Source organism: Leptinotarsa decemlineata, unplaced genomic scaffold (assembly GCF_025532065.1).
Source record: "Leptinotarsa decemlineata unplaced genomic scaffold, Ldec_3_MD MMD2_P_RNA_scaffold_9, whole genome shotgun sequence".
NCBI lineage: Eukaryota > Metazoa > Arthropoda > Insecta > Coleoptera > Chrysomelidae > Leptinotarsa > Leptinotarsa decemlineata.
In genome coordinates, this window is record NW_027412536.1 from 7,339,118 (window position 1) to 7,364,508 (window position 25,391).

The 25,391-nt window shown below is 37.3% G+C and overlaps 2 long non-coding RNA genes across 2 annotated transcripts in view; one reads left to right on the forward strand and one right to left on the reverse strand.

The window, feature by feature from the left end:
- Positions 1-25,391, forward strand: part of LOC111511730 (uncharacterized) — a 205,399-nt gene that overhangs the window by 106,330 nt on the left and 73,678 nt on the right. The gene's annotated exons all lie outside the window — the stretch shown is intronic.
- On the reverse strand, positions 4,809-5,905 carry LOC141480627 (uncharacterized). Its single transcript, XR_012464452.1, has 2 exons — positions 5,525-5,905; positions 4,809-5,192 (listed from the first exon to the last, which is right to left on the reverse strand). It is a non-coding gene; the product is annotated as an uncharacterized lncRNA (long non-coding RNA).

Sequence of the window (25,391 nt, forward strand, 5' to 3'; positions counted from 1 at the left end):
GAGGAACAATCAGCCTAACTTCTGGTACAGAGTGGTGTCGTAAGCCAATCAGACTGGAGAAATCAAATATCAGTAGAATGATTGTTTTAGATGAAATTGAACTGAAGAATGTGGGTCGAATAATAATAATAATAATAGTGATAAAACATTAAAACTCAACTTGTGTTACAGAGTGGTGTCGGTCAGCCAATCAGAATGGAGGAATCAAATATCGGTCTAATAATTGTGTTAGATGATATTGAACTGGGGAATGTGGGTCGAAAAATAATAATAATAATGATAAAATATTAAAACATTGAAAGTGACGTAGTCAGCGTAGGAGGTGGTGGTGTGGTAGAAAATGTGTGAGGATTTGTGGAAATGAATGAGTTATTAGAAAAAAAAAATGGAGCAACTGTCAGAAGGGCACTAAGTTGTATATTCGCTGATAATAATCAAATCTTCGCTTACAGCACGTCAAATGAAAGGACAAAAAATCCAGAATTCATTGACGAGAGAATACAAAGATGGCGCAACATGTCAGAAAGACATTAAGTCACAATTTAACTCATGATATTTGGATCTTAACGTGCAGCACATCAAATGAAAGAGAAACGAATGCAAAATGTTATCGACAAAGAAAAAACAAAGATGACGCAACATGTCAGGAAGGAACGAAGCCACATCTCCGTTAATGACAATTGAATCTCAACGTGCAGTACATTGACTGAAAAAGAAAAAAAAAATGCAGAATTCATCGACAGAGAAAAAAAAAAACAAAGACAACGTAACATATCAGAAGGGCAATGAGTCGTATTTTCGTTAATAATGATTTGTTCTCAACGTACAGCACATCAAATGAAATGGAAACGAATGCAGAATTCATCGACAGAGAAAAAACAAAGATGGCGCAACATGTCAGAAGTGCACTAACCTGCTTCTTTGTTGATAAAAGTCGCATCGTCACGTGCAGCATATCAAAGAAAAAACAAAAGAGGCAACCAAAAGGGCACTGAACCATATTTTCGTTAATAATAGTCGGATCGTCGCATTTGACATGATTCATTCACTCAAAACTGAAATGTTTAGAAGATACCAAAGGAGATCTTACGGTGACTATAAGTTCTGGTATGCTTTGTTAGGTATCGAATGATGCGTGCAATTTCGTTAATTCCAGCGACGTGATTATTCCAAGATATATTGGTGTCCATTTGAACCTCAAAAAACTTATTGAAGCAGAAGGTGGAACCCCAAAAAAATATCAGATATAGTACAACAAGTCAGTGAAGAGCGGCTTTTTTCTGCAGAAAAATGTTTGAATTTCTTCAAATTTTCCAAATATCTGTAACAGAAAGACAAAACTCATCTGCGGAACGCTTCTATCTACTAAAGTTAAGTATGTGTCGGTAGTGTGTAACGAAGGTTTCCATTAAATTCACTGGTTGCGCCCTCTGGAGGATGTTTGTTGCGATACACCATAGATGACATTATTTATTGTTTATCATTTCGAATCCGTTGAATACAAGGGGTTTGGAAATAGAAAAAAACAACGTTTTAACGCTTTGTAGACGTGTTTGATGCTCTATGACCAACACCCGTTATCCATATTTTCATTATTATCCCGATTGTATGACCACCAAACATTCAATTTTATTGGGATTGAAGGGAGCTGATAGGTTAGGTGGAGTACCAAGGGGGCCGCTGGATGGAACTCGTATTGTAGTGATTTAAGCGTGTAACTCCGCCCCTCGCCCCCCTTGGTACTCCACCTAACCTATCAGCTCCCTTCAATCCCAATAAAATTGAATGTTTGGTGGTCATACAATCGGGATAATAATGAAAATATGGATAACGGGTGTTGGTCATAGAGCATCAAACACGTCTACAAAGCGTTAAAACGTTGTTTTTTTCTATTTCCAAACCCCTTGTATTCAACGGATTCGAAATGATAAACAATAAATAATGTCATCTATGGTGTATCGCAACAAACATCCTCCAGAGGGCGCAACCAGTGAATTTAATGGAAACCTTCGTTACACACTACCGACACATACTTAACTTTAGTAGATAGAAGCGTTCCGCAGATGAGTTTTGTCTTTCTGTTACAGATATTTGGAAAATTTGAAGAAATTCAAACATTTTTCTGCAGAAAAAAGCCGCTCTTCACTGACTTGTTGTACTATATCTGATATTTTTTTGGGGTTCCACCTTCTGCTTCAATAAGTTTTTTGAGGTTCAAATGGACACCAATATATCTTGGAATAATCACGTCGCTGGAATTAACGAAATTGCACGCATCATTCGATACCTAACAAAGCATACCAGAACTTATAGTCACCGTAAGATCTCCTTTGGTATCTTCTAAACATTTCAGTTTTGAGTGAATGAATCATGTCAAATGCGACGATCCGACTATTATTAACGAAAATATGGTTCAGTGCCCTTTTGGTTGCCTCTTTTGTTTTTTCTTTGATATGCTGCACGTGACGATGCGACTTTTATCAACAAAGAAGCAGGTTAGTGCACTTCTGACATGTTGCGCCATCTTTGTTTTTTCTCTGTCGATGAATTCTGCATTCGTTTCCATTTCATTTGATGTGCTGTACGTTGAGAACAAATCATTATTAACGAAAATACGACTCATTGCCCTTCTGATATGTTACGTTGTCTTTGTTTTTTTTTTCTCTGTCGATGAATTCTGCATTTTTTTTTTCTTTTTCAGTCAATGTACTGCACGTTGAGATTCAATTGTCATTAACGGAGATGTGGCTTCGTTCCTTCCTGACATGTTGCGTCATCTTTGTTTTTTCTTTGTCGATAACATTTTGCATTCGTTTCTCTTTCATTTGATGTGCTGCACGTTAAGATCCAAATATCATGAGTTAAATTGTGACTTAATGTCTTTCTGACATGTTGCGCCATCTTTGTATTCTCTCGTCAATGAATTCTGGATTTTTTGTCCTTTCATTTGACGTGCTGTAAGCGAAGATTTGATTATTATCAGCGAATATACAACTTAGTGCCCTTCTGACAGTTGCTCCATTTTTTTTTTCTAATAACTCATTCATTTCCACAAATCCTCACACATTTTCTACCACACCACCACCTCCTACGCTGACTACGTCACTTTCAATGTTTTAATATTTTATCATTATTATTATTATTTTTCGACCCACATTCCCCAGTTCAATATCATCTAACACAATTATTAGACCGATATTTGATTCCTCCATTCTGATTGGCTGACCGACACCACTCTGTAACACAAGTTGAGTTTTAATGTTTTATCACTATTATTATTATTATTATTCGACCCACATTCTTCAGTTCAATTTCATCTAAAACAATCATTCTACTGATATTTGATTTCTCCAGTCTGATTGGCTTACGACACCACTCTGTACCAGAAGTTAGGCTGATTGTTCCTCAAGGTTCCGTTCAGGAGTCTGAAAATTCGCAAAACGAACCTTCATACGACAAAGCGTGGACTTTATTCATCTCCTGATTATGCTTACTTGGTAAGCGAAATGCGTTAAGTGTTAAATGACTGTCATATTGAAATAGGAAAAAAAACGACAATAACGACGAAACGATAACGAATAAATGCACGTAAACTGTTCGAAAACGCACGCAAAACCGACGCACGCAAAACCGTTGCACGCAAAACTGTTGAATACTTCACTTTCCCCAATTTCGAACGTTAACTCTACAATACGACTCAGCATTATTTCTGCCAAAATTCGATAGAGAAGGGTTATGGGGGGTTCCAAACGACATATTTCAAATATTGATTCACTCTGTGTGTATGCGCTTATATTTCGTAGAATTTTCAATACGATTTTCACCACACTATGGCAAAATTTCCAACATGTGTCGGCTATTATTTCTGTAAACTGAAACTCACTTTTCAAATGTAACTGAAAAAATGAATCGCAAACGTGTTATGATTTCGATATATTTTGAGGTAATAATATTCAATATCGAACGAATAGTCATAAAGAAAATTATTTGCATTGTATTCCGAAAGCTTTGGACACCGAATGAATTTCTTAATACCTGTTGATGATCTTGACCTTCCCTAATATTTATAAACATTCATATTATGCTGAAGTTGTAACTTTGCCCTGGTCACCGTACTACGACAAAATGCTTGATGTGCATTCATGCAACTGTATTTGAAGATAGTTTTATATTCCTATATATATATTATGATCGTATCAATTTTGATGACTATGAACTTGGAATAACGAAAGATGGAATTGTGAATACTGTGTGTTTTTGTTTCAGAATATCGAAGTTGAGGTTAAAATATCTTTCAATTCATGTATTCACTTGAATGGATTTGAATTATTTTATGACAATTTTTCATATTTGTCTGTATCGTTACTTTGTTATGTTTATATGTACAAGAACTCAGAACTCCGAACAATTGAAACTCAGGTTATCTACACATAATATACTCGTCCGGTGGTATCTATATCAAAGGATGCTATTTTGAATGGGAATTTCGAAAAAACTACAATACGAAATGAATTTCCAAATATCACACTTGAAATTTAATGACAAATGTCAATCATCTATAATAATGTCCTGAATAAAATTCAAGATATAAAATGCCACTTTTTGTTATATCGACCCAACGAATCATAATTTAAAATGACAGACAAACTTATTTTCTTTATTTCTAAAATGTCCTGTTTTTGTCAACTTAGTATCTTTCAATATGATGTTTCTTCATCTCTATAAAATCTGGTATATAATTTTTTGTTATTGCATATTTTTGACAACTTTCCCTGTATAAGATAAGTTTTCATTTTCAAAAAAAGATGTGTGTGATATGTATTTTATTTATTTTGGTAGTATATTATAAAGCCATTTATATAAAATATCAACGTTATTGAGACTGCAGCTGAACAAATTTCCTTTGAAATGACCCATACAGAACGGCGTGCTTTTCTTGAATTTTGGAACACACCACGATGAATCTTCAAAGTCTTCCAAATTCATTACGGTTGTGTATATATTGAATAGACGCAGTTTGTCCAACAAATCACTGAATATCGACAAATTCTAGCCTCATAATGTGCAACTATAGACTGAAAAAAATGGAAACTGCTGAGATTTGAATCTCGTTCTGGAAAGGTTGCTATGACGGTTTTGAATGTTGTTGTTGAGATGACTCTGACTGATACTGCACACGTTGATGTATTATTCTGAAATAAATTCGATTTTTCAATAAAAAAATACACTGAAATAAATTCGATTTTTCAATAAAAACATACACTAAAAAAAATTTTTTGCCAACATTGAGGGTAATGTCTTTCATGAAGTAATTGCTACACTTATAATGAAAATAAAAAATCAAGTGTCATTCAAAATAAAGAATTTAAAACACATATTCTGCACGTACTAAGTGAAGGAAATATATTGTATGAAAACACTACTTTATGCGGATCATATCTGTGAGTGAGAATTTTTGACCCGAACGAAAAATATTGTATACACCCAAAAACTCTTTGCCTATAAAATTGGAAACAGTACTAACCTTAATTTCGTACAATTTCAAATGAAACGACAAGATTCGGTTTCCCAATGTCCATTAACCCTTTGAACACAATAGCGTATTTTCCTAATGAACATTCTTCTAAGTGAGGACGATACGCCTCCGTCACTCGGTGGGGTAGAAATGATACTTTATCTCCCAAATCCAACAAGACCGCCTCACCAAATTTTCCTTTCACGATTTTGGCAGTGAATATTCTCTGCGGCATCTCCACAGGTAAATCTGCTACTTTGATACTTGGCTTTCTCTTCACGATCGAACTTGCATTCAACTTTTGTAAATCCATCTGCGAAAAATAAAAAATGAAAGCTTTATGTTTTGATTCACAATATATGCGAATACTATCTCAAACAAACCACGACATGTAAAACATTTGATTGAAATCATCCAACATATATATATCGAAAAAAATTTTGGAAATCAAATGATTCAACAATTCTCACCAATTTTCAATTAAATTACATTTGAATAAATTCATCTGAGGAAAGAGTCAAACCTAAAACACTTACTTTCAAATAGAATCGGTGCACTTGTCACTGGTATCACTTTCAACGGATGCAACTAACTCATTTCGCCATGCATGACGTATTTATAGTAAAATAAGTGATGACATATTTTAAAATGAAACAAAGAGCCTTTGTTTCGTCGCTTTGAGAACTGCATATCTCCGGATGTAGATTCGACATTGACAGTGATCAATGTCACTTTGGGTTTGAATATAAAAATTAGTGATGACATATTCTGAAATGAAACAAAAGAAAATCAAAGAGTCTTTGTTAGATGCATATTCAGCGTTGACATTGATCCATGTCACCTTGGATTTGAATAGCGCAACAAACACATGAATTCTGCTTTTTTTTCCCCATTTTATTTGAAGTACTACATGTGATGATGCGACTATTATTAGTGAAGATACAACTTTGTGCCCTTATGGCATCGTCTCCGTTTTTTTTTCTCTGTTGATGAATTCTGCATTCGTTTCCCTTTCATTTGATTTGCTGCACGTTGAGATTCAGTTATCATTAATAAAGATGTGGGTTAGTGCCCTTCTGACATGTTGCACCATATTTGTTTTTTCTTCATAGATGAATTCTGCAATTTTTCTTCTTTCATTTGACATGATGTACGTGACGATCCGAAGTTTTTTCAATGATTCTCTTTGCAATTCTTCCTATGCTGTTTCACATTAGGCGCTCGATATTATATTTTTCATAGTCTACACATTAAATCATTTGAAATGAGTACCCACACCGACCTGTTGCGACTAGTATAGCGAAAATAGGTTATGAGGTCCTTTTGGCTTCGTAAAATGATTAACTATGTTTTTTGACATCTAAACGAATCCATTGATATCGAAATCATCGGAATCGGATGACCGGAAGTGAAAACCGGAAGTGACCTGTTTTTGACGGATTCGAAACCTTCTCACCCTAAGGAATCCAAAAATACCATATGTTTCAGTATACGATGATTATTTCATTTTTTTTGTCAACAAATTATGTGTTTTGAATCAAACTTTTGCAATTACATTACACTCGTAGTTGTTCATAACCCAACAACTTTTAATTTCAAATATGTTCAATGATTTTCTTCAAATGTGCAATTCTTTCTATGCTATTTCACATTAGATGCTCGATATTATACTTTTCATAATCTACAAATGACATCATTTGAAATGAGTACCCACATCGATCTGTTGCTGCTAGTATAATGAAAATAGGTTATAAGGCCCTTTTGGCTTCGACAAATGATTAATTATGTTTCATGACATCTAAACGAATCCATTGATGTTGAAATCATCGAAATCGGAGGACCGGAAGTGAAAACCGGAAGTGGTCGTTTTTTGATGGATTCGAAACCTTCTCACCCTAAGGAATCCAAATATATCATATGTTTCAGTATCCAATGATTTTTTCATTTTCTTTGTCAATAAATTCTGCGTTTGGATCAAGCTTCTGCAATTGGAATAAACTTATAGTTGTTCATAACCCAACATTTTTTAATTACAAGTTTGTTGAATTTGCAATTCTTCCTATGTTATTTCACATTAGGCGTTGGATATTATATTCATTACGCCATATTTGTTTTTTCTCTGTCGATGAATTCTGCATTTCTTATCCTTTCATTTGACGTGCTGTATGCGACGATCCGATCATTATTAGTGAATATACAACTCAGTGCCCTTCTGACAGTTGTGCTATTATTTTTTGTAATAACTCATTCATTTCCACAAATCCTCACACACGCCACCACCTATCACGCTGACTACGTCATTTTCAAGCTTTTGATGTTTTATCACTATTATTATTATTATTCGACCCTCATTCTCCAGTTCAATTTCATCTAGCACAATCAATCGAGCGATATTTGATTTCTCCATTGGCTGACCGACACTACTCTGTAACAGAAGTTAGGTTGGGTGTTCCACAAGGTTCCGTTCAAGAGTCTGAAAATTCGCAAAATGAATCTTCATATGACAAAGCATGTACGTTAGTCATTTCCTGATGATGCCAACTTGGTGAGCGAAACGCGTTGAGTGATAAATGACTGTCATATTGAAACACGAAAAACCGTTACGACAGTAACGATGAAACGGTAACGAATGAACGCACGGAAAACGGTCGAAAACGCACGAAAAACGATCGTAAACGCACGAAAAACGATCGTAAACGCACGAAAAACGATCGTGAACGCACGAAAAACGATCGAAAACGCACGGAAAACCACGTATTTTAAAATGTCATTGTCGAATACTTCGCTCTCCCATTGCCCTCACGTTGAGTCCACAACGCTCAACCTCTCGACACTTTTGGATCTCCTCTTTCTCCTAACTTGGTTAACAAAGATACGAGACTTCCGACATGTTGGAACGCTAGACTTCTGTTGAATCGACATGTTTTTTTCTTAAATGATATATTTTGACGCACCCTGTACACTTCGACGTCATATTTGTTTTTCAATGATGTATTTTGAGATACCTTGTACACATTGAGGGATCGCACGTTGAAAACTTACAGCCTCGTGGAACTGTTATGTTTTTTCTTAAATGATGTATTTTGACGCACCCTGTACACTTCGACGCCATGTTTGTTTTCAATGATGTATTTTGAGATACCTCGTAACATTGAGGGATCACACTTTGAAAAGATACAGCCTCATTAATCTGTAATATTTTTTCTTAAATCTGATTCATTATTATTAATATATCACATTCGCGCTTCCAATTTTCGTCGAGTAGTTCACGATCAATTCCAAAACCGGCAACGCTACATTGTCCCATAAACAATGATTTATTGTACAACTGGCAACGCCGAACCTGCCATGCTGGCATGTATTGACATTTGACAGATGCAGTCTTATGAGTCTAGTGTTTACAGTGTCCTTCTTCAACCAATAGATAGTTCAGCTAGTGACTCATAGATGACTCTGTGTGTTCTATAACTTTGGTGTTTTCATATACTTTTGTATCGATGAATCGAGCGCCTATTTTTGTGCGGTTACTGATAACAGGACATGAAACAATTCTGTACGATAAATTATTCAAATGAATCTCTCAATATACGCAAAGCCACGTAAATTTGTGCATCGATTACGTCACACGCGCCTCTCGCTCTTACACACACATGCACATCTTTACATGAAATATTAATTATTTCCCAAATCTAAGTATATTTTCCTATCTTCAATATGATAATGACAATCACATTCTATGGAAATCAAAAATAAAAATGCTGTCAAGTATAATGAATGAGTCAATTTCGGTCCCGACAAAACTAACGATGTAAATACCCAACATTCGCAGTTAACTTCAATATCTTACGATGGTGTAGAGGCTAAGGACAATGTCTACGGCGCGGACGACCCAGGTTCGAATCTCATAACTATAAACTTTTTTTAATTAAAATCACGTGACTGAAGGGGGCCGAGGGAGCTGATAGGTTAGGTGGAGTACCAAGGGGGCCGATAGGTTAGGTGAAGTACCAAGGGGGCCGAGGGGCGGAGTTCTACGCTTAAATCGCTACTATACTCGTTCCATCCTGCGTCGATGACGTCACACGTTTCCCCCTCACAGACACCGTCATGCACCCTCATTGACATTTGACAGTTGCACAGACACCGATCCGTATTGACAGACATCATAAAACCGGCAACTGCGCATACTGCGTCGCATGACAACACCCATATGTCTAGTGTTTACAGTGTTCTTCTTCAACCAATAGATAGTTCAGCTAGTGAATCATAGGTGGCGCCAGTGTGGTGTACTCGCGACGATGCATCTGGGTCACGTGACAATTTGGAGCGCTCTGATTGGACTCTGCCGTACGCGTGACCTTGAAAGGAACCAAAAATTGCAGAATGAACCTTAGCTGTTTTCCCATGTTAATCTCCATAAGGAATGAGCCAGAACCGGCCTAGTACATTTACTATAATTATCTCCAGCTGTCGCATTGACATAGACCAGCGCACGGTAAATGGCATATAGTTCTGCACTGAATATGCTGGTAGTTGAGGGAAATTTATATGAGAACGATTCAGATTCTGTAACTATGGCAGCTCCTACTCCTTCGTTGGTTTTTGAGGCATCCGTGTAGATTTCCATGTGATTAGGGTGGTTAAAAATAATTTGGTTGAGTTCGTTTTTGATGATCTGGCTATTGGTACTGTGTTTGTCGTATTTAGTTAGGCTCGTGTCACAGTTCGGCCGTTTAACAGTCCAAGGAAAAGGTGGATTGAATTTGATAGGAAACGTTTCCGGTAGGGATAGATCGAGGGTAAACAAATGGTCGCGGATCCTCTGGTAGAAAGGTTTATAGATTCTTGTACGATTTGTGAAGAGATTTCTATATTTACCGCAGAATGTGTTACTATGAGTGGGATTTGTTGGATTTGCACTTATTGTTGCTGCATATGCCAAACTGAGATAGGTACGTCTGTTGTGGAGAGATGACTCTCCTGTTGCACAGTAGACAGAATTGATTGTACTCGAACTGATCCAACGAAAGCTTCTGGGGTAATAATATCATAAATCGAATGATAAAATTTAATTAATTTTGTTTCATACTTTCAGTAACAAGATTAACTTCAGATAATACTTTTTGTGGAGAATACTTGAAGTTGAAATGAAAACACTCTGTCATCAAATTCAATATTTTCGTTCCCCTTTCATTTATAGTCATTTTTAAAATGATTTCTATAAAGTCTTGGAAGAGTAGAAGGACTGTAGTTCTTTCTTTTCAATACTCTCACCCGTTTTTTTTCTCATCATTTTATCCTTTGGGAACCTAAACTCATCATATGAAATAACTAATAAACCAATGCGTTTTCTGTTTTCTTGTGCCTTTCCGCACAATTAAAATCAGCACAAGAATGCACCATATCAATATTCAAATATATCTCTAAAACACTTTCAATACATACACAAACCAAACTCGATGAAAAAACGAATTGTTCCTACGCGAGCTGTCAGCTGGGAAAAAGTTGAAACTCAATGTTGCAAAAACATACAGAATGGAACCGATATGACATACATTTTCAATGCAAAATAAAGCAATAAATTGTGATATGGGTACTCCATTTTCCTGAGAAAATGAATGATCAATTGGAATTTCCTGTAATTATTCATTCATTTTTTTTTAAATGAAGCCAGCAAACAAATAAATATACAATAATGAGATCGCTCGAATCCACAAATTAGGCATAAAAATGGACAATAATATTTGCCTTGATAACTGATGTAGTACAAGTTATATCTGAATATAATTCTAAATAGAATTAAACGAGCTGTATTTTCAAATGGTTTTCAAATCATCAAGAACCCTAATAAAATAAATCAATTACGCATTCATGCCACCCACGGAAAAATAAGAAATTCAACGATACTGGTAGCCATATTGTCATCCAGTCAGCCAGCGCCATCTGTAGTGTATGCGACAATGTGTTCTTTCTAATGTCAATGGCTTCCACAAACTTTGTATTTTTGTTGAAATAATTTCAAAATGAATGTTGAGCCTAGTTTTGTTGACAACTTACCAAGAGTCGATTTTGAAATGATCGATGAATTTTACTTTAAAAATTTGCAACATGTAACGGTCTAAATTTACTTGTAAATATTGTAGATATTGTTCGTTTATTTACTATGGAATCGACAGAATTGTCATTTATTGATGACGAACTTTTCGTCACAGCTAGGGACACATCTGGTTTGTCAGTGTGCCCAACCTACATTTTCAAAGAAGTTGTTACGTTTCAATTTAGCACTAGATCAAACTGCTCTTATGTGACCTTTCAAAAACACTACCTTACCTTTTAAGATCTTTATTCAGAGGATATTAACAATGTAATTCAGTTACAAGTTCATTTTATTCATTTAACATCATAGTAATGGGAATCTTCCGTTCCATAGAAAACCATACCTGAAATGTATAAGAATAAATGTATGCTCCCTGACTAACTGCTTTGACCAGTACTTACGCATTCTCCTATTGCCAATCGACGTTGGAGATCCGAAATTCCTCGCTAGGTTGAAATAGTTGTTATTGTTTGTTTCTCAGTTTTCTTCACCTATCATTTTTTTCAGCCGTTGTCTGCCTTATTCCCTATACCTTTCCGAGAATATTTCTTGCATAGATTGTTATTCATCACTTCCAGAAGGATTACTACATATTAGAGCCATATCGCCTGAAAAACAATATTAGTTAGCTCTGGTTTCTGAATACTGTTTGATATTTTCGGTAAATAATCTGAATAATACGAATGCTCTAATATTTGTACTGAAAGGGAAGGATGTGGCGACTTACCTTGTATGTTTCTATTCCATCGCATGAATAAGGATTGGTAAATAGTTGAAAATAGGTTGGAACAATATATTTTGTGAATATTCGTAAACAAGGTTAAGAGACAGCTGTTGGTTGACATCTGCCGAACTTTCGTAGTATCGTTCCGTCGACTTACACCGAACTAGTTCTACAGTTGTTCACGGGTGGAGGATTTATCGGTTACTCAAGTTGTCAAGGGTTGTTTTAGGGTTGCATTGCTTTGAGAAGGAGTTTTGATGGGTTATGGACTTGTTGATATTGTCTCAAGTGGCTGTGGAAGAATTGATAGATTTATGATGTTGTGCACAGCGCCCCCTTGGTGCTTGTAGTGTAGATTGGATGCACTGTGGCAACAACTGGTTAGCTGTCAGATGTGGCAGTCGCTTAGTATTTGGAAGTTAGCCTTCGGTGAGCTTGGATCGGAGTTCAAAGGGTACCATCAGACTGATTGTAGGATATATTTGGTTGTATTTGTGCCATCCTTCACGGGGATTATTTCTACAAGTCAGGATTGTATAGTGGAAGACTGATTGGTCATTTTGGTGTGGATATTTGCAGTCTGAAACTTAAGCTCTTTTGAGGATTTGTGGTGGTTACCGAACTCGTGCCAGGTGGAAGGATTTCCGAAATTAGGTATGTCTGAATCACTGTCGCATCTCTCATGTGATCTTAGCTATGATATCACTTCTTCAAATCTACAACCTTCGTTTCTCGTCTCTAGATTCATAAGAAACAGAAGGCCCTCAGTCACTCATCAAGTCCCAGCAGGACTTCCGTGCAGAACACCGCACACGAAGAATCGTATAGAAAACCCCTTGGCCAGGGTAAGAATTTTACCATTAAATGTGTTTTAAATGATTTTAGTAATTTCTGGTTCCATCGTTATATCTCAACTGAATATTAGTATTGAAGAGAGGTTTCAACACTCATTCAATTTTCTTGATTTTTACGGGTCATATGGTTATACAGGGCACCCAAAAATATACTCTTGTTATCTTGCTACTTTGCTTAAATGAAAATATACCAGGGGTATTGATTAGTCAAATAGTCCTATTGAATGGGGGTTGAATCTCACCTTGTTTTTATCTGATTCTGATTGAGAATTTTCTTCCGTAGGGTTTTTCTTCCTGCTTTTCTTCCTGCTTTTTTTGTCTTCGTTAAGGGTTCCTGTTTTCCTTTATTTTCTTTCTGGATCTTATTTGGTGATCCATTACTGGTCCAGCTTGTCGTGCCCTACAGGGTGATCTATCTTGGTGGTGCTACAGGGTGATCCACCTCCGGTGCTACAGGGTGATCCATCTCCGCCATACTACAGGGTAGCCTAACACCATATACCGGGTGGCCCAAAAGGAGCACGCAAGTTATAATTGATTTATTTGAAAATTTGTGCTATACTGAGATATTTAAATAATTGTTGCCCTTCTGTTTATTGATACCTGTTTGATATAGTGTTTGTTTATCGTTTATTGATTAAGAGTTTATTTATTGATACCTGATTGATATAGATATTTGTGAAACGGAAATTGAGGTACATTCTTCCTTTCACGATTGCTGATTGACACCGATGCGCCTACGCCTGAGCTCACGCGACGCAAACGAGTTTGTCTTACCATCCGATACTAGTATTTACGATTTCACCTACTCAATTTTCGTGGTAGTTTTACTCGACGTATTGTAGTTTTTTTTTAGCGTCGTTACTACCGTAATTTATGACTGATTGAATTCGTGGTTATATACACCGCGCTCGTGTATTGACATTTGAACATCGCGTAGTAGTGTGAATATTGCATTGTTGTATTAGAAGCGTTGTTGGTTAATCCATGTAAGTCAGGATTACTGAATAAATCATATTGGGGACCTTTATCTTTTATTTCCAATATTAATTGGTAAGTTATTGATATTGTGAGTTACTTAGGGTATCTGGAGGATTAAATTTACCTGGCGCCCATTAAGATCTATTTGAAATTTGCTAAGTTGTTTAACCCACTCCCGTCTCCACTGTTTAGCTTAGCCGCGGATACCCATCTGTCTTATTTGTTACCGACAGATGATTTAGTCTCCTCTTGTGGTTTGAGAGGTGACATTTTTGGCGCCCAACGTGGGGCCCTTAAAAGAAAGTTTTTTTTTGCGTTTTGGCTTTAGTAGGTGACTTTTGGAAACTTTGGAAAAATATAAATATTTTTTTTTTAATTGATACCACTCTAGTAGAATAGCGTTATGGCAAGAAGACTGGTAATAAATCGTCTTGATAAAGACGAACTGACCTATGAATTAGCATATCGGGGCGTAGCAACTGGCACTTGTGAGGAAATGAGACATCGTTTGGTTCAAGTAATGCAGATGGAAAGGTACGGCGAGAGTCTTCGATATCCTTCATATCCATTCACTTTCGAGGAAGATGAGGCTGCAATCAGAGGGAAACTAGATGATATCAGAAGGCTGATTGATGACATAACCGATTCTGGAACGAGTAGCGGGGCAATGAAACTTCAGACCAAGCTAGCACATGTGTTGAATCGTATAGACAATATGGACCCAGATAAGGATAAGGACAAAGAAACCCGGAAATCCGAACTCCTGGGTTTGGCTCTGTCGTTGATGGACGAATTTTCACATAAAGTTGACAGCAGCAAGAGAAGTGATACGAAGCGTGTGCCGGTTGCACTAAATCAATTAGAAAGCAGATTGGGAGCGCAATCATTCCATGCTAACTTAGGAGCAGTTGCTCGATCGTCTCTGACGGAAGATCCAGTCTTTGACCCATGCTCAACCAGTAAAATGATTCCGCCTTATAAATGGAATCTGAAGAAGTTTTCTGGAGATGGTAAAGGAATGTCGGTGACAGCATTTTTCGAGGGAATAGAGGAGTTGAGACTAGCGCGACATGTCCCCAACGCTGTTTTGTTGGACTCAGGTGTGGACCTTTTTGCTGACAAGGCGTATCAATTTTATAAAGATTGTCGGAATCGAGTATCGACCTGGGAAGAACTAGTGGAAGAGTTTCGAGAAGAATATCTCCCTGCCAATCATTCTGACGCATTGTTCGAAGAATTGCAGAAAAGGACTCAACACCACTCAGAAACCATCGGAGTTTATCTTGCAGTGATGTCAAGCTACTTCAGCCGCCTAGGTTGCCCAATGACAGAGGAAGCTAAGCTGAACATAGTTATGAAGAATTTACATCCCTTTTACCAAGACAGATTACGTGAACCCTTACCCACAACCATTTCAGAACTTCGCTCGGTATGTCGAAGAATGGAAGCCAGAAGGGACATAATCAATAGCTACGTAGAACCATCAGCACGTCGTGGCAACGTGATAGAGAAGGCTTTCGTAGAGGTCACCAAGGAATTGAATGCCTTAGAGATAGCAACGGCACGAATTCCGTCGAACAATCAGTCGAAGGAGATAGTATGTTTCCGATGCGATCAACCCGGACATCGTGCTATAGGATGTGCTCTACCGAAGCAACTGGAATGCTACAGATGTAAGAGAAAAGGGTATACCGTTCGTAATTGTCCAAACTGCTCCGTGTCGGGAAACGACAAGCGACGCCTTTGAATCGTCGAGGGGAAGGCGCTCGCAAATTGCACTCGGCGACTGCTATTCAACCAATCCTTGATTATATTCTGGATCACGCCGAAAACGATGAGAGACCCTACCTTAAAGTTGAAGTCTTGGGGCGTAGTTTACTAGGGTTATTAGACTCAGGTGCCTCAGCCACTATCTTGGGACACCCAGGTTGGCAAATCGTAAAAGATTTGGTACATTTGAATTCAGCAAAGAGAATTAGTTGCACTGTTGCCAATGGTCAAGTATGTGAAAGTATAGGAGAATGTGAAGTGCCATTTTGTTTAAGAGGCAAGCTGAAATTAATTCGAGTTTTAGTGGTTCCTGATGTCCCTCATCACTTAATTTTGGGAACGAATTTCTGGAGAGCAATGGGAGTGGTTCCGAATCTGAGGCACAACGAGTGGAAATTTTCTGAGGAAATTTGCTATCTGAACGCATTGGACCATCTTCGAGGACAAACAGTTTTATCACCATTGGAAGAGGCCCGGCTAAACGCTGTAGTAGAGAAGAACAAGGAGCTCATGGGGAATAATTTAGGCTGTACGAATCTAGCTGAACATGTCATCGTGACCAACTCACCACCCATCAAGCAGCGTTATTATCCAGTGTCGCCTATTATTCAACAACATATTGATCGAGAACTAACAGAGATGTTGAAGAACGATATTATCGAGAAGTCGAATAGTGGCTGGTCGTCACCGGTTCTTCTCGTTAAGAAGAAAGATGGGAGCTACCGCTTTTGCGTTGATTACAGAAAACTAAATTCGGTAACGGAACGAGACAGCTACCCTCTCCCATATGTTTCCCACACGCTCGATAAATTGAAAAATGCACATTATTTATCCTCTCTTGATATCAAGTCTGCGTATTGGCAAGTTCCTGTGGCGGAAAAGTCGAGACCGTATACAGCGTTTACCGTTCCTGGGCGTGGTTTGTTCCAATTTAAAAGGATGCCGTTCGGATTACATAATTCACCAGCAACGTGGCAGAGGTTGATCGATACCGTCCTAGGACCTGAACTAGAACCACACGTCTTCGTCTATTTGGATGATGTAGTGATCGTTACCCAAACTCTGGAGAAACATCTGACAATTCTTGATGAAGTTTTCCGCAGATTGAGGGAAGCAAATCTCACTGTTAGCTTCGAAAAGTGTCAATTTTGTAGGCCAGAAATGAAGTATTTGGGATACGTTGTAGATAGAAATGGGTTGCATGTCGACCCCGATAAAGTCAAGGCTATGTTGCAGCTTCCTAGACCAGAATCGGTAAAAGATGTCAGGAGACTGGTGGGTACTTTTTCCTGGTACAGGAGATTCATACCTGAGTTTGCATCCATCGTTTCTCCACTCACATCGCTGCTGAAAAAGGGTAGAAAGTTTGATTGGACCGAAACTTGCGATATCGCTTTTCAGAAGATGAAGGAACGTCTTATATCAGCACCAGTCTTGAGCTGTCCGGATTATTCCCTCCCATTTGTTCTGCAAACAGACGCCTCGGCATTTGGAATTGGCGTTGTTCTCACTCAGACTCGCGAGGATGAGGACGTAGTAATTTGCTATTTGAGTAGATCATTGACGAAACAAGAGCGCAATTTTTCTACTACAGAAAGGGAATGCTTGGCCGTGCTGTGGGCGATTGAAAAACTGCGACCTTATTTAGAAGCTATTCCGTTCACCGTAATAACCGATCACTATTCCTTGGTCTGGTTACAGAATTTGAAAGATCCATCAGGACGACTGGCAAGATGGGCAGTCCGCATGCAGCAATATGACTTCAAAATTGTTCACAGGAAAGGGAAGGATCACATCGTTCCTGACACCCTTTCTCGATCGGTCCCAGTCATTGATGCCATTAACCAGCAGATGAAAGAAGAGATTTTGGACAAGTGGTACCTGCGCGTGAAAGATCGAGTGAGTTTACAACCCGAAAAATACCCCAATTGGAGATTCTCTCAGGGATCACTCTACAAGTACGTCAAACCGTGTTACGTGGAATTAGAAGACCAAACCGACGTTTGGAAGTTAGTTGTACCAAAAGCGGATCGGAAGAAAATTCTTATTGAAGCTCATGCAGACCCGACCTCAGGACATCAAGGAATATTCAAAACCTACCATCGTATCAGGGAAAGGCATTATTGGCCAAAGATGAAATCTGACGTGTCGAAGTTTGTTCGAAATTGTTCCACTTGTTCCGCCTATAAACCCGACCTCAGAGGACCAAATGGACTAATGACTCCACAACCGAAAGTGACCCGGCCATGGGAAATGATCGCCAGTGATATCATGGGACCCTTACCTAGATCTACAAAAGGCAATAAATTTATCTTAGTCGTAACAGATTACTTTAGCAAGTTTTCATTAGTCTTTCCGCTAAGATCGTCAACAGCAGAAATCATCATAAGGAAGATCGAAGAGGAAGTTTTTCTGGTATATGGAGTTCCCCGAATTCTTTTGTGCGATAATGGGCCGCAATACCGATCTCGACAGATGAGAAAACTCGTGGAAGAATATAAGGTGAAAATTAGGTATAATGCCCATTATCATCCTCAGGCAAACCCGACTGAACGAGTGAACAGAACATTGAAGTCAATGTTGGCTATGTATGTGTCCGATAATCACAGGACCTGGGATTTCAACTTACCCAAGCTATCATGCGCCTTGAGAACGGCTCGACATGAGACGACTAACCACACTCCATATTTCGTGAATTTCGGCCGTTCAATGGTTTTGTGCGGAGAGGAGATCTCTCGGAGGAAAGATCTATTGGTTGATAGTGAACCTGCTGAAGATTCGAGGCCTGAAGGATTTAGAAAACTCTTTGAGGAGATAAGGAAAAGGTTAGATGTGGCTGCTCGAAAGAATGAAAAAACTTATAACCTTCGAAGAAGGAGTGAAGAATTTTGGCCAAATCAACCCGTTTGGAGGAAGAATTTTGTGGTATCGGAGGCGGACAAATATTTTAGTGCTAAGCTAGCGCCAAGATTTGTCGGGCCTTTTTATATTAAAAAAAAGGTATCCCCGTGGACATATGAATTAAGAGATGAAGACGGTAATTATAAGGGGATATGGAATGCGAAAGACCTAAAGTCAGCTAGCGCTGATGAAAATTTACGCTAGTAAATTTTCTTGAGGCAAGGGGGGAATTGTAACGGTCTAAATTTACTTGTAAATATTGTAGATATTGTTCGTTTATTTACTATGGAATCGACAGAATTGTCATTTATTGATGACGAACTTTTCGTCACAGCTAGGGACACATCTGGTTTGTCAGTGTGCCCAACCTACATTTTCAAAGAAGTTGTTACGTTTCAATTTAGCACTAGATCAAACTGCTCTTATGTGACCTTTCAAAAACACTACCTTACCTTTTAAGATCTTTATTCAGAGGATATTAACAATGTAATTCAGTTACAAGTTCATTTTATTCATTTAACATCATAGTAATGGGAATCTTCCGTTCCATAGAAAACCATACCTGAAATGTATAAGAATAAATGTATGCTCCCTGACTAACTGCTTTGACCAGTACTTACGCATTCTCCTATTGCCAATCGACGTTGGAGATCCGAAATTCCTCGCTAGGTTGAAATAGTTGTTATTGTTTGTTTCTCAGTTTTCTTCACCTATCATTTTTTTCAGCCGTTGTCTGCCTTATTCCCTATACCTTTCCGAGAATATTTCTTGCATAGATTGTTATTCATCACTTCCAGAAGGATTACTACATATTAGAGCCATATCGCCTGAAAAACAATATTAGTTAGCTCTGGTTTCTGAATACTGTTTGATATTTTCGGTAAATAATCTGAATAATACGAATGCTCTAATATTTGTACTGAAAGGGAAGGATGTGGCGACTTACCTTGTATGTTTCTATTCCATCGCATGAATAAGGATTGGTAAATAGTTGAAAATAGGTTGGAACAATATATTTTGTGAATATTCGTAAACAAGGTTAAGAGACAGCTGTTGGTTGACATCTGCCGAACTTTCGTAGTATCGTTCCGTCGACTTACACCGAACTAGTTCTACAGTTGTTCACGGGTGGAGGATTTATCGGTTACTCAAGTTGTCAAGGGTTGTTTTAGGGTTGCATTGCTTTGAGAAGGAGTTTTGATGGGTTATGGACTTGTTGATATTGTCTCAAGTGGCTGTGGAAGAATTGATAGATTTATGATGTTGTGCACAGCGCCCCCTTGGTGCTTGTAGTGTAGATTGGATGCACTGTGGCAACAACTGGTTAGCTGTCAGATGTGGCAGTCGCTTAGTATTTGGAAGTTAGCCTTCGGTGAGCTTGGATCGGAGTTCAAAGGGTACCATCAGACTGATTGTAGGATATATTTGGTTGTATTTGTGCCATCCTTCACGGGGATTATTTCTACAAGTCAGGATTGTATAGTGGAAGACTGATTGGTCATTTTGGTGTGGATATTTGCAGTCTGAAACTTAAGCTCTTTTGAGGATTTGTGGTGGTTACCGAACTCGTGCCAGGTGGAAGGATTTCCGAAATTAGGTATGTCTGAATCACTGTCGCATCTCTCATGTGATCTTAGCTATGATATCACTTCTTCAAATCTACAACCTTCGTTTCTCGTCTCTAGATTCATAAGAAACAGAAGGCCCTCAGTCACTCATCAAGTCCCAGCAGGACTTCCGTGCAGAACACCGCACACGAAGAATCGTATAGAAAACCCCTTGGCCAGGGTAAGAATTTTACCATTAAATGTGTTTTAAATGATTTTAGTAATTTCTGGTTCCATCGTTATATCTCAACTGAATATTAGTATTGAAGAGAGGTTTCAACACTCATTCAATTTTCTTGATTTTTACGGGTCATATGGTTATACAGGGCACCCAAAAATATACTCTTGTTATCTTGCTACTTTGCTTAAATGAAAATATACCAGGGGTATTGATTAGTCAAATAGTCCTATTGAATGGGGGTTGAATCTCACCTTGTTTTTATCTGATTCTGATTGAGAATTTTCTTCCGTAGGGTTTTTCTTCCTGCTTTTCTTCCTGCTTTTTTTGTCTTCGTTAAGGGTTCCTGTTTTCCTTTATTTTCTTTCTGGATCTTATTTGGTGATCCATTACTGGTCCAGCTTGTCGTGCCCTACAGGGTGATCTATCTTGGTGGTGCTACAGGGTGATCCACCTCCGGTGCTACAGGGTGATCCATCTCCGCCATACTACAGGGTAGCCTAACACCATATACCGGGTGGCCCAAAAGGAGCACGCAAGTTATAATTGATTTATTTGAAAATTTGTGCTATACTGAGATATTTAAATAATTGTTGCCCTTCTGTTTATTGATACCTGTTTGATATAGTGTTTGTTTATCGTTTATTGATTAAGAGTTTATTTATTGATACCTGATTGATATAGATATTTGTGAAACGGAAATTGAGGTACATTCTTCCTTTCACGATTGCTGATTGACACCGATGCGCCTACGCCTGAGCTCACGCGACGCAAACGAGTTTGTCTTACCATCCGATACTAGTATTTACGATTTCACCTACTCAATTTTCGTGGTAGTTTTACTCGACGTATTGTAGTTTTTTTTTAGCGTCGTTACTACCGTAATTTATGACTGATTGAATTCGTGGTTATATACACCGCGCTCGTGTATTGACATTTGAACATCGCGTAGTAGTGTGAATATTGCATTGTTGTATTAGAAGCGTTGTTGGTTAATCCATGTAAGTCAGGATTACTGAATAAATCATATTGGGGACCTTTATCTTTTATTTCCAATATTAATTGGTAAGTTATTGATATTGTGAGTTACTTAGGGTATCTGGAGGATTAAATTTACCTGGCGCCCATTAAGATCTATTTGAAATTTGCTAAGTTGTTTAACCCACTCCCGTCTCCACTGTTTAGCTTAGCCGCGGATACCCATCTGTCTTATTTGTTACCGACAGATGATTTAGTCTCCTCTTGTGATTTGTGAGGTGACAAACACTTTGGTACCGAAATGAAGAATGAAAAATTGAAACGGTAGGTGGTATATTCAGTAGGTCCCTTTTATTTATATGATATTTATTTCAGACTTTGTCTTTTATCGAAGGATAAGAAGTTTTGATTTGATTTTAATTTTATCTCGGTCAAGGAGCAGTATGGTAACTGAAAAGAGAAGCAAAAATATGTACAGTGGAATGTGGAATTACTCCAGAACATATCAATCTAAGAATAACCTGAAAAAATATTTTTCGGAATGTAAACTAATGACAAAGAATATGCATCAAAATAGGCACCCGCCGAAACATACTTTTTACAAAAAAACGTTCTTTAATTAGATAATTGTAACAGTGGTATTCACACCGAGTTGACAACAATAACAACAAAAATGGCGTCTGTCAAATTGGATCATCAGATCTGTGATTGGATATTAAAAACCAATACACTTGACAACTCCGCTCTAGACACGATCAATTTTATTGGTCAACAGACACGCGGCCAATTCAAATTCTTGCTTTTCGAATCATTCTTTTTTCTGCAAATATAAAGAGAGTTTGGGACCGATTAGGCTTGATAAGTATAATATATCCCTAACTCGATCATTCTATAAGCAAACCAGTATCATTTTCCATAGCATGAAATAAGCCCATTATGATACAGTAGGAAGAAGCTCACAGAAATTATGGATATGAATTCAAGAAAAAACAGAAACTTGTCAAAAAATGTCAAACCAAAAATTAGGGCTCTGGCCCAAAAAGAATTTCCAAGTACCGTTACTTCTGAGGATTTTCGTTGCGATTACTTTAAAGATAAAATTCGTCACAGTAAAACCTCACTCAAATACCCAGAGGCCTCAAGACGTGAAGGGAAGTGTGGAACTTCATATCATATTAAATGCTCGAAATTAACGATGATCCCACTGAAAAATATGAATCAGCTCAAAAATATTGTGTTATGGTTATGCCATACGTGCAAGAGTATTCTGAACACATTAATGAATTCAGATAATGATCTTAAATCAGATATGAATTCTGATTTGAAGTCCATAACAGAAAATATCAGTGATATACAAAAAACTATTGTTGATTTGCGCAATGAGCTCTCGCCTCCTGAAAAATTATCTTATGCTTCAGTGGTTTCAGAAAATAATCAGAAAATCAGAAAAAGTGCTATGAATACCAATACTCACAGCATTATAATCAAGCCTAAATTCAATCAGACTACAGAGGTAACTAATGTAACTAATATGATAATAAAATCTAAAATTAGTCCAAAGTCTGTAAAAGTCCCTATTAAAATTTGTGAAACCACGAAGAATGGATATATCATCATCGCAAAAATCCTGAACAGATATGTGCCTACTGTGCTGGTAATCATAATAAATTCAAATGTGAGAAGACAGTTCCAAAAATGAACTGCAAAATATCAACCACTCCAGTGATGACACCTTATTTCTTGGACTGTGAAATCGCCGAACTGTGACACGAGCCTAACTAAATACGACAAACACAGTACCAATAGCCAGATCATCAAAAACGAACTCGACCGAATTATTTCTAACTACCCTTATCACACGGAAATCCACACGGATGCCTCAAAAACCAACGAAGGAGTAGGAGCTGCCATAGTTACAACATCTGAATCGTTCTCTTATAAATTTCCCTCAACTACCAGCATATTCAGTCCAGAACTCTATGCCATTTACCGTGCGCTGGTCTATGTCAATGCGGCAGGTGGAGAGAAATATATCATTTTAACGGATTCACTTAGCCCCATATACGAACTTAAGCGCTTATATCCTAAATATTCAATTGCACAAAAATAAAAAGAGAACTACATCTGATCCAGCAACATGGGAAAAATATTAGTTTCATTTGGATTCCATCACATATTGGAATTCAGGACAATGAAAAAGCCGACGAATGTGCTCGTGGCGCAATTACCTCTACCGAATCCGAAGTAGTGTCGAAAGTAGTATCTACAGACATTAAAACAATGGAGGAAACAGCGATAATCCAGAAATGGCAAAATCAGTGGCAAGTGTCCGGGGCAAAACTACGTACAATCAAATATGATGTGAAACCGTGGCCTGACGAAACAAACATCCGAAAACATCAAGTGTTCATCAATCGGCTACGCTTAGGTCATACCAATCTCACGCACAGTTATTTGTTAAATCACACCGAAGAGCCAATGTGTGACATATGTGAAACAAAACTGAGTGTTAAGCACATTTTCATCTATTATCCAAAATATTGGGTGCAGCGAAACAACTTTAACTTTCCTCTAGATATCTACAACACTATTGGCAGAAACTCTAATATTCTAAATATTATCAAATTATCAAATTTCTTAAATGAATCGATATTATAAAAAAATTATGAACATGTACTACTCGCTAATAACCACTAGGTTGATGCGAATTTGCTTAAATAAAAAAAAAATATGCTAAGAAAATTTAAATCTCCAGGAAATATACCAATTACGAAGACAATTGATGGGAGATGAAGAAAATGGAAATAATAAAACTATTTTTCACAAAATCTGGGATTCAGATATTCATAATCCGTATGGTTTGAACATTTTGCATTTCAATATTCGTAGTATGAACTTTCCTGTAACTTGTTGCTTACATAAATATACAGTTGAAAATTTGGCCGAGCATCAAATGAAAACTAAAAAAATTGATTTTGAAAAACTGAATTGCCTGTTAGAAAAGGAGTACTGGGAAAAGGTAGTCAATGAAAATGATACTGAAGTATCTTACAATCATTTTTCTAATATTTTTGAAGATATTTTGAAACAGTCATGTCGCCCTGTCAAAATTTGATATTAAAAAAGCGAAAAAATCAAACCTTGGATTACGAATGGTTTGATTATTTTGATTATTCAAAGAGATAAATTGAGAAATGATTCAAGGAAATATGGAAATAATGAAAAACGGTTGAATGACATATTTTATCGTAATTTCTGAATATACTAATAAAAAAGGCGACAGAACAGTATTATAAGAATAAACTGGAAGAGATCAAGAGAGATATATAAAAGGTATGGAAACTAGTCAATGACTCAACTGGGTAAGTTTGAAATAAAGAAAATGTGAATGGAATATATGATGATTGCCATGCTCTCACAAAAAATCATAAAGAGATGGGTAACATTTTCAATAATCATTTTTGTGATATTGGAGTTGAATTATCTGATAACAAAGTTGCTGAATGTTCGAATTTAGATTTGAAATCAAATAACAAAAGTTTATATTGGTCGCCTATCACAGACACAAGTGATTGGAATGATAAATGATTTGAAAAATTAATGTGATCCAGGCCTTGATGAATTAAATAGCATTTTACTCAAATATGTTAAGTATTCCATAGCGAAACCCTTGTTGTTCAACATCTGGTATATTTCCATCAATTTTCAAAATTTGTAATGTCATACCAGTGTACAAGAATGGAGATAAAAAATCTACTGATGATTATAGATCAATATCATTGACAA